The sequence below is a fragment of the Scomber scombrus genome, chromosome 2 (assembly GCF_963691925.1).
Source record: "Scomber scombrus chromosome 2, fScoSco1.1, whole genome shotgun sequence".
In the NCBI taxonomy this organism is placed as follows: Eukaryota; Metazoa; Chordata; class Actinopteri; order Scombriformes; family Scombridae; genus Scomber; species Scomber scombrus.
Window position 1 is genome coordinate 15741256 of NC_084971.1, and position 9508 is coordinate 15750763.

A 9508-nucleotide genomic window follows, 5' to 3' on the forward strand; every position below is an offset into this window, starting at 1 on the left:
CAGCGACAGAGGTTTGCAGAGCTGGAAAGGAGCCTGAATTTTCCCTCATCAAGAACAGAGGCTCAGGCAGCGGTCCAAGTCTGTGAGGCAGGGGGACGCACATTTGCAGAGTTTTTCACTTTGCGAGATGCGACGCAGTAGCAGCAGCGGAGCGCAGATCCATCTGAAAGAAATAATGACATCATCAAATGCTGACAACGACATGAAACGCAGGGCAGAAATGACAAACCGGACTGAATGATGCACACGTCTCACCTGGCTGTTCCGTCCAGAGGAGCCGGTGAAACTCGAATTAAACAGAGTGGGCACAGTCATATGACAGACTCAGAAGTCAAAGCAAGTGCCCGATTTTTTTGGTGCGTCATGATACTTGGCACGCTGTTTTCTGCGGCGCAGAGCGGGGCCATCCGTCTGGTTTCTCCTCAGTGTGCCGGCAAGAAACCTTGAAGGAAGAGGAGGGGGTCGGGGTCCGCCTCCGCCGGGATGGTTGGTTCAGCTCCAGGAGACGCCAGGAGTCTGGCCGCATGCGTCCTTCCAGGCACAGGGAGACAGAGGGAGAGGGTGGGGGCGGAGAGGCAGGGAGAGATTTGACCGGCGGTGAGGAGGGATCACCAGCCTCTCCCGCTTAGGGGTTTCGAGGAACTCCGGCTCCATGAATAGCTGGCTGTCAGTCTCTCTCACTGGCTCAGACGGTTTATTTGCGTCGTTTGGTCATTTGTACCTGCTGATGATAGTGATACTGAGGAACATTATGATAAAGGTGTTGGAAACAGAATGCAGGAAAGCAGAGCGTAAGTGGAGAAAAATTAAACTTCAAATTCACCATGACCTCTATAAACAAAGCCTTTGTAATTTTAACCATGAGTTATTGAAGGCTAGACAACGACGCTTTTCTATAATTATTAATAAGAACATCAATACTGGCACTCTGTTTGCTATGGTTGATAAGCCTACAACTCCCCCTAAACAGATACCTCCAGAAGTCCTTTCCACAGAAACGTGCAATGAATTTGCTTGCTTTTTTAGTAATTAAATCCAATCCATAAGGTTACATATTAACACAAATCAGCAAAACAATAAAATGAAGCAATTGTAATCCTTAAAATCACCCAGGAATAACTCAACTTCTATATCAGAATTTAATACAGTTGACCAAAAAACTATAGAGGAAACAGTTCAGCAGTTTAAACCATCAACACGCTGTCTCAGGACAATGCCATCCAACTTTTTTTTAAACTACTGTGAACTCTGTCCATACTGATTTGCAGCAAATAATAAATAGCTCACTTCAATCAGGCACGTTTCCTAAACCCCTAAAAGTAGCTGACATTAAGCCACACAAAAAAGGGAATGCTGGATGTTTCCATGTTAACCAACTACAGGCCTATCTCAAATCTTCATTTTATAGCCAAGATGGTTGAGAAAGTTGTTGTTTTTTTTAAAAGATTTATTTTGGGGCTTTTTGCCTTTATTTAGATAGTACCTGGCAGAGATGCCGACAGGAAACAGGGAGAGAGAGAGGGGAATGACCTGCAGTATATCTGCGATTATGTGGCATGCACTCTAACCACTGGACCACCAGGGCGCTCCAAGAAAGTTGTTTTTAATCAACTCAGCCATTTCTTGAACTTCAGTGGACTTTTTGACAAATTTCAATCAGGCTTCCGACCTCATCACAGTACAGAAACGGCTCTTATTAGAGTGCTAAATTATATAAGGTTGAACACTGACTCAGAAAAGGTGTCAATTCTAGTATTATTGGATCTCAGTGCTGCGTTTGACACTGTGGATCGCAGTATACTGTTGAACAGGTTGGAAATTTTGGCAGGACTCAATGTAACAGTCCTAGAATGGTTCAGGTCCTACTTGGAGGAGTTATTTTGTGACCATTGGAAGCTATGAATCCAATCGAGTGGCTATGACCTATGGAGTTCCTCAGGGGTCGGTTCTTGGAGCCCTTCTGTTCAGCCCATATATGCTGCCTTTGGGTCAAATTCTGCACAATTCTAATGTTGACTATCATAGTTATGCAGATGACACATACACATATCTACCACTGTCCCCAGATGACCAAAAGGTCATCCAAGCTGGCATGTTCAACCAGAAGTCTTCCAGCCACGAGCGCAGTGCCTTTTTGCAGGCCATCTTGGAGCATGAGGAACAAGACGAGGTCATGGGCCAAGACTATGTCTAGGCATGAATGTGTGTGCGTGTGTGCACCAATGACACACAATTCTAAAATGTGTGCTTTCCTATGCTCTGCTCGTCAATGTGTTTACTGTATTCAGGAGGAAGATGAGGTCCCAGACGATGAGATGGTCAACCAGATGACTGCCAGAAGCGAGGAGGAGTTTGACCAGTTTATGGTCTGTCTTTATTCCAAAGATAATTTACATTTCATACAAACACATCTATAATCCATTGATGAAGTCCTCACTTTCTGCCATAACTCAATCAAAATCCTCCCCCTACATCTTTGTATCTCTCGTTCTTTTTCCTCTTCTTCATCTCCCAGCGTATGGAGTCTCTTCGTTTCTCTCAAGCAAGCAATAGAGGAGGGAACACTGGAAGGGATGGAGGAAGAGGTGCGCCACAAAAAGACGACCTGCAACAGGAAGAGGGACCGCAACCTGGATCTCCCTGGCCCCTTTTCTTCCTCAGGGAGACGAGTATGAGGAGACAAAGATGAAGATGGAAAGAGGCAGAGAAGACTTCTTCACAAGATATTTCTGTTTGATCTTTCCACCTTTAAGTTAACTTGTATAAACACAAAACCAAACAGGTCAGTCTTTAAACACTTCACCCAACTGGACACTGAGGACAATCTCCCAGTGTTATAACTGGGTGGAAACAATTAGGAGAGTTTTTAAAAAAACCTGCATTATAGAAACCATCCAAAGTCTTTACACAGATCCTTTATATTTGGATGGTGACATGCAGTTCACTATGGAGGAGAATGAGGGGAGAGCATCATCATCAGAACATTTTTAGTCATAGATTACAATTATCTTATCTTTCATGTTTAAAGTTTACATGGAAAAAAACTAACAAAGGGAAATTTTATGTGATGAATTCAGTTATTTATGGAGATCTTTCATATGCTGATAAATGTGTTTCTCACCCTGATGATCATCTCCTGCAGTGCCAGTGGGCGTCAGCTGAGTGAGGTCTTCATCCAGCTGCCATCTCAAAAAAGAGCTTCCAGAATACTTCGAACTGACCCGCAAGCCTATAGACTTCAGGACGATCAAGATAAGATCAGAAAAATGATTATTTTAGGGTAAATTGGTCACCGTAGCAACAAAGTATAGACCCCAAAAAACAAAAGTCTCTACTCTCTCTTAGATGAAGTGATGTACAGACTCACTCCTTTCCATCTCTAGGAGAGGATTCGAAGTCACCGCTACCGCAGTCTGGGTGACCTGGAGAGAGACGTCATGCTGCTCTTCCAAAATGCTCAAACCTTTAACCTTGAGGGATCACTGGTGAGAGCTGCTTTATACAATCATCACTCATTAACACAGACAAATACCTGCTTTCCTCCTCTCTATTGTTTACTGTTCAGTTAGGATAGTGTGAGACCTCTCACTCTGGGTATTTTTATACATAACAGAAACTGGTATAGCTGCCCTCAGCAAGGTCAATATTTCATAATTTAAACAGCCATAATTACCATATCATCAATTCAGTTTTGATGAAACCTGGAAAAATGAATAATTTTGTTGCTAACTGGCCCAGCAGTTGCTTATGTCTTTCATGGAAGAAACGTTCTTTCAGTTCTTTCTTTTAATTTCCCCCTTTAAAAGAAAGTAATTGTAATCATGCAGGCTGAATATTTTGTCTTTCTCCCACTGAAATCTTTATCTACATGATGACGATAATGAAATCCAGCTGTTTTCTCTCATGTTATGTGAGCAGATATATGAAGACTCCATCGTACTTCAGTCGGTGTTCACCAGTGTGAGGCAGAAGATCGAAAAGGAGGAGGAAAGCGAGGGAGAGGAGAGTGAGGAAGAGGAGTAGGAGCAGGAGGAAGGATCAGAGTCAGAATGTAAGTATGTCTGTATGAAGAGAGCAGCAAAAGTAAAAACACAGCGGACACAAAGAGACACGAAGAGACAACTGCATCTGATTTTTCTTTCAGTGCTACTCTGTTTTCTGATTGTATTTCTGAGTTTTAAGTCCTGTTTGGACCAAAAGTTCCAGGTACTTCAGAGGAGCTAAACTCTAGAAACTAAAAGTCCCTGTTGTGCATTCCTGTTTGCATTTCTACTGCAGCTGAGGAACCGGGTAGATCATTCATATTGAACCCATGAATTAAGAAAAGACGACTACAGCTTTTGAAACACAGTATTCACACAACAGAGTTGTCCTTTTGTTACTTTTTGTTGAATGATTCTGATGTTTGAGTTACTGATGGAATGAATGAAAAGATGAATAGAAAAGTGCCTTTCTACTCAGTAAATAATCTATTTAGCGTTTGATGGTTACTTATTTCTGCTTTGGAACATAACGGCCATAAAAGAATCAGAGAAAAAGTTTAATTATACTTACTGGCTTGTTTTGTTCTCTCTACTGCTGAGTTTAAAATGTTTTTAGTCATACTAGTTGGCAAGGTAATTCCTGACAAAATTAATTGTGATATTTTTGGTGAACCTTTAACTTCTGAATTTTAATTTGTCCAATATTTTCAATGCAGTCCAAACTTGTTTATTAAGGACACAGCTCATGGTTTCTCCATAGTGCAATAAAATACAAAAAGAAAATAAATATATAAATACAGAATAATTTATTTTGAATAAATACATGCAAAACTAATGTGATTCCTATCAGCTTCTTTTCTTTGTTTGGGTTTAGTGCTGATTAGTAAATGCTAAGATGGTGAGCATAGTTAACATTTTACCCAGTCGTCATGTTAGCATTGTCTTTCAGAGCATGTTAAGCATGCAGATGTTAGCATTTAGCTCGAAGCTCTGCGATGCTGCTATGATTGTTGACTCTCAGTCTTATGTAAAGATTGTTTGTAGTCAGCTGACACATAATTGCTTTTATTTTATCAGGCTTGAGTTAACTGATGCAATGTAAGTATTGTTGCTATGGTTATTGATCTATACTACTGTCATGTTTGTACGGTTAATCTGAAGCACCAGTGAGTTATCTTATTTTAGCATGAAGACTTGAAACAAGGGTAATAAGGGAAACAAGTAAACACATGGCTGCACTATGTGTTGGACTATTTCTTGGCTGGGTGCAGTATTAGTAGCACGAGTAGTATCAATCTTCTCATCTATCTCTCAGGGAGACAGCTAATAAGTGTATTTTCCAATGTTTCAAAGTATTCCTTTGAATATCAAAGAAATAATGAATACATTGTATGCTGTTCTTTTCCAGCAATCAACAGGTATGCAGCCATGCCCGCAGAAGCCAAGCAGTCGCGTTCTATTGCTCTCTACATTGTGCTGCCGATAAGTAAGTTCTACTGTCTCTGCGTTTGTCAAACACCTCAGCTTGCCCCACTTATTCACACTTTGAAATTCAAATGGCTGTTTCACTACTTCCCTGCCCTTATCTCGCCACCTGTTCGTCAACTCTTCTCTTCCACTCTGTAGTGGTCGTGTCTCTGCTGGTGTTTGGAGCGCGTTGCTGTGGAGACACTGGCGTCTGAAGAACACCAACACCATCCACTTTGACAACCCTGTGTACCAGAAAACCACTGAGGATGAGGTGCACATCTGCAGGAACAGTTCTGATAGCTACGTTTGCCAAGTCACTTATTATTATTATTAAAATTGTTGTTATAAAATTATCTTCAAAATGCACTGCAAGTATGTAGTTTGCTCATTCCGTGTTATGCGTTTTTTGCAGAGGCAAATGCTGAGCATGGATGACATGGATGTTGCATGACCCAGAGACATTGTTTTTATCTGAAGTGAAGGTGAAGCTTTCTACTGCTGCTGCTTAACAGCCCCTTCCCTCCCCTGTGACCTCATTTTGTGGCTTATGTTTCTGACCTCAGCACTGTACCGTCCAAGTCCAAAGGGAGAAAAATAGAAATGCAGATCTTTGAAAGTGTGGTTTAGTTGGACATAACAGAGCATAATTGCAAAAAGCCACAAAATGGTTTCAGAAGATGATGTTCTTAATCTCAGAGCTTTGACTCTTTTGAAGCCGAATCTGAAAATGGTCTATCTATCATTCTGTCATTTTCAAAGATGCAGATGCTTTATTTCTCCTTCATTACCTAAAGAAATGTAAGCAGTCTCTTGTGCAAGTTAAACTTGAAAAGCCTGATCTGTGCCTTCCATCCACAGTTTAGTTCTGTTTATGGGGGCTAAAACGAGCCTTATAGACCTTCCAAACCAGTTTCTGTGATAATTAATGCCAGAGATTTAGCCCTTAGTGGGATGGTCTTCATAATTACTGTGTGGACTTCCTCTTCTCTTGGCTTCAGAGTTGTGCATTTTTGTTGGCTCCCATATCAAACTCAATTTTTTCTGTATCATCCATCATCTATCTATCAATCTACACATACGGTTCAGGGTATGAAGAGTGACAGATGGTTTACAGTGTAAATGGAAAAGCTGCTGAATTTTTCTGAAGTGAACCAAAATGAAGAATATGTACATTTTTTAAATGAAGATGGAAACAAGTGATTGTAAGTGATTGCTTATCAAAACACTGTAAATAGTCTCTGTAAATGTTTTGTAAATCACTGGATCATTAGTGGTTCTGGTTACTCGGGAGTGAATTAAAACTAGCACGTTGTTAACGTAGACACAGGTAGCACACAGTAAGAGGTCTGTTGGTGAAGAGCTGTGCCAATCGATCACTACACCCTCTTCCAGTCTGCACATATTTTCCAATTATTGATCAGTATTCACCAAGTGAAGTGCAAATGTGATTAACATCCAAAATGTCAAATTCACTTCTTGCTAGAAGACAGTTATTCTTATATATAATTAATTTAACTAATTACTTCTTCTTCTTCTTAAATGCATTTATTGATTGTGTTACTGTATTTCCACACATTATTGACATATGAGATTTTACAGTTTGAGTCATCTCTATTTATTCAGCATGTTTTTACTGCTAAATTTTATTCGTGGTATCCTGATAATATTTTCTGTTGCAATGGCCCAGTATCCTATTGGGGTTCATTCACATTTAACCGTATTTCATCTCATGTTATAAATACCAAGTGTCCCAATGAAACAGCATACATAAATTCCTAAATTTCAAAGTATCCTCCTTTATAGACTTAGAAAGAAGGGAGTGTCCAAGCTTGTAAATTCCAGGTTGTTTTATGGGTATATAACCTGTTCCCTCCAGGTCTGCTGCAAGAGTCACTAAAATGATGGGGTCCCATTACAGACAAACACCCACCTATTAACTAGTGAGACATCAAACACACTTAATAGTTGGGTGGAAGCCATCTTTAAGGAGAAATGATGCAATTGTGGTGTGGTCTGTAGTGTGTAGGTTGATCAGTATCCCTCTAGTGAAACTCCCCCAGCTCTGTGATTGCATTGCCATGGAAACAATATGGCCAGTTGATATTACAAACCCTGGAGGTCTTTTCCTGACTCCTACACAGTGACATAGAGTTCAATTTGAAGCCTGTTGTCTGTTACCTGTTGCCATGTTGTTTGGAAACACCCAGGAGCCATTGTGCGTCGCCACTCACAGAGTCAGCAAACCATGGCCAAAAGGGTCGGATCAGAATGCAGATGACTAAAAAATTATAACAGCTGCACAAAATAACTAATTTTACCTCCCACATAATGATAATCATTAAAGCTTAAACAATGAATTTCAAAGTAAAGCCTATGCACAAAAAAGCCAGTACAGGGGTGATTAATAGAATGTAAGGACTTCGGGGCATAAAGCTGCCAGGATTTGCATAACAGATGCAATGCACATCTTATGGGCATAAACATTAAACTTTAAAAAGTTTTTAAGCTTCACAATTAACACAACGTGTTTCTGCTGTTCCTGGAAGCAGTGGTCGATTTGTGAAATTTTAACAAAGGGGATGGTGGCCTTTGAAGACATTTGAGAATGGAAGTTTTGCTTGTAAAAACATCTCAATCATAGATCTAATAATTTAAAGTGTTACAGTATAAGTAGTTTCTATTTTATCAGTGCATATTTAAAATTCTGAATTATATTGCAAAACCAGTCAGTCTGCATTTTAAATAGTCTGCTTCTATTATGAATTGATTCAGTTCTGTATTCAGTTATACCGGAAGCAGTGTATCTCTATGATGTCTCTTCACACGTTGCTACTTTGATCACAAAGGAGACACTACTTTCTAAAGTATATGAACTACAATATAGTATGGAATTGAGTATTTATAGTATATGGTTTAGAGAATGCTATATACTGTATATCCAAGACGAAACTGACAGAAACCGGGGACTGAGAGAAAAAGGTGTAATTACAAATCCATCTGCAACTTCAGCACAACAGATTTATCAATACACAGCTCAGATAGGCTACTGATATTTCAGAGACATTGTCAGATTCGTACTTAAAAATAAATCTCAGTCAGATAAAGGATCAGTGAGTCAGGCAGACTGGCCTAACATATTCATAACCTTTCTGTCCCACACTCTCCCTGCTACTAGGGGATGGAGAGAGGCTATGGCAGGTTAACGGGGGAGATACATTTTGGTCATTTTGCTTACAAGCAGGATGGCATCAACCCTTAAATTGCCTACTGCCTGGAAGTAAAATCCTTAATTCAAAGAAAATTACACTAAAAACTGTGTACAGAGAGAACTTAACACATCCTGGAGGTTTTACAACAGACAATAGCTGCAAATTTCTTTTGAGATCCCCCCAATGAAAAAAATTATCAAACCATCTTTCATATTACCAGCGAGTGAAGGGAATTATTGTCTTGTTAGCTAAAGGCATCAGTGGGAATTTCCATTAAAATCAGCTAATTGGACAAAATAAGCTTTGACGTGCTCACAAGTCATGTGCTAAAATTAGCTGAGGAGCTGTAACGTGACAGGCAGAGAGATGATGGAGGGAGATGAGGGAAGAGAGTGTGAACAAGAGGGTGAAAGAATGAGAGCGATAACCAAAACACCTGCTATGTGGGAGAACTTGGCTCATGTATAAATTAACAGCTGGGCAGTATTACCTTATTTTCACAGGAGTCTCTCTCAAAGCAGGCACTAAGTGTTTTCTTGGTAATTCTAAAGAAAGCCTGTTGTGTTCACACTTTACCGGTATGCACTAGCACTAGCTTCATTTTCATGGATAAATAGGCGTTCTCATGCAGCACAGTGTCTGACTACCTCACATAGTTACAGATACTCATTAGGGAGAAAATCAGTGGTGCTTTAAATGTCCTGACAAAGCAGCTGCACCAGACAACTCAGCTTCAGATCTTGTGGATTTAATAACCCAGAATAGTTTTTGGGCCTTTTTAATATAGCCTACTGCTTCATTGAACACATTTTTACATTCTGTTATTCAGAAAGTTTGTTGGTTAGT